The sequence below is a fragment of the Lupinus angustifolius genome, chromosome LG14 (assembly GCF_001865875.1).
Source record: "Lupinus angustifolius cultivar Tanjil chromosome LG14, LupAngTanjil_v1.0, whole genome shotgun sequence".
Taxonomy (NCBI): domain Eukaryota; kingdom Viridiplantae; phylum Streptophyta; class Magnoliopsida; order Fabales; family Fabaceae; genus Lupinus; species Lupinus angustifolius.
Window position 1 is genome coordinate 6675136 of NC_032022.1, and position 2300 is coordinate 6677435.

Sequence of the window (2300 nt, forward strand, 5' to 3'; positions counted from 1 at the left end):
CATTCATATGGTTAAACAATCACATATTACTCGAGCATTCTCATGAGACATTGATTTTGATGAATATTTAGAAGCACATAAGTATGAATATTATTAAATGTATATTAGTAATATTGTGTAATAATTTGATAAAATAAAGCGAAATATATAGAAACACAAAAATTGTGAATTAATTTCATTGGATATATTTTCTAATGTAACGACACAATGTCTTCATAACTTTTGTCGCATAGTAAGACATGATAATATATTAATCGTCAATAAATTGACAAATTATGCAACATAATGGTGAAATATATAGTAAGACATGATAGTATATAATTGAGTACAAACTATTATTATCATAGTAATATGAACTCATATGATATAAATAAATATTTGATCATAAAAATCACGAGTTTCATAATTATTGTTACAAAGTATCAAAATATATAAACTAATAGTGTTATAACTGCAATGTTAATAACAAATGTAAGAAACAAAATAAAATAAATCAAGTGTATTCAATTGTCTATATTTAAATATTTCATGTATTTTGGATTACCAATATAATCATTTTAACTAAAAGATAACAATATCATTCAAGTCCATAATCAATTGAATTATTATCATTAAATTATGTAATGAAACACGATGAATGAATAAGATAAATATAATCATAGCATTTAAGTTCATAATCAATCAAATTATTATCATTATTACTACAAGACGAGAAATGACAAACGTAAGATTAAATTATGGAATGATATAGAAGGATTGAATAAAAAAGTGATAGAACAAATAGGAAGCCACATTCCTATTGGTGAATGAGGGTGAAATTTGATAAATCATAACCTGAGTTTTCATTATATTTATCTATTGGTGTAATGAAGAATGAAAGATTATATGATGAAGAATGAATCATAACATAAGTAACATAGTTCATGTTGTACAATAAAATAGATGAACCACAATGTAAAACAAAAATAAAAAAAACATAGAATCAATATTATGCTACTTTTGCTCAAGATTAGGTAGCAAAATGACATTTTAACAATGTTTTTAGAAAATTAAGGAGAAATGATGAAAATACCAAAATGTTGGAGATTATTTATTTTTTTCTTTCTCTTTACGATCTCGTCACTGTTCATGTCATTTTCAACATTACAATAATGATTATTTTGAATAGAAAATTCTATAAACAAATAAAGAAACAACAAAGAGATATAGAAAAACTAACCTGCAATGATGCTTCAAGGGTGAACAAACAATAAGAGACACCAGATCAAATAGAACTATCATCAATGCCCTTGTCATCAGAGACATATCACTCATCTAGTTATCCAACAATAATAACATATCTACAAAATAAACGAAAAAGATTTTAATACAACATCTTCAAAGAAAAAAAATCAATGAAAGATCTACATGCATAAAATGATTTTAAAATAAGAAATTTTGAAATGGAAGAATGATATAAACCAAGAAGAGAGAAAAATGGTTGAAGAAAAGTAGAGTAATGAAATGAAGGAGTGAAAGAGAGATGATGTTCTCTAATTAGTAATAAAATGAGAGAGAGAAAAATATGGAAGAAAGAAGAAGAATAAAAGGATAAAGAGATGTATCAAGAGATAATAATAAATGTTATGGTGTGGTGAGGTGTATTGGAGATGGTAGAATTCTTTGAGTGAGAAAACTTTTGTTGTGAGTGTGACATGTGACAATTCAAGGAGGTGATGACACATGTATGTGAGAGAACTTTTTTTGTTATATAGGTAATAGAAGTAAACAAATTAAGTTATTTAAATGTAGGCACACCATATAATATAAGGAACTTTTAAATAGACTAAAAAGACCAAATTAGACTTTAAACATACAATACTTAGGTTTTGAATTTTTTAGAATCAAGTAAAGATGGTAAAGTGTAAATATAAATTTTTTTATAATCAAGAAAGGTGATAAAATATAAATATAATTTTTTATAATCAAGGTAAAAAAGTGTAAATATTTCTTTAATGTTGATCTTATCTTATAATTATATATATATAATTAATAAAATTGAATTTTATATAAAATTTAATCTAAATGATAATATTAGAAAATATTATCTCCAAATGTGATGTATTAGATACATCTATATATAAAATTTTCTCCCTCGTATACAAATCATCCTCCTATATCCATAAGAACATAAAATATGTCATACTTTATTATTAATTAGTCACTAGCGTGTTGACATGCATTGTCGTGCCTGTCAACCCGCTTTCCTATCGTTTGTAATGTATAATTTGTATTTTATAAATTCAAATATAAGTTTTTGC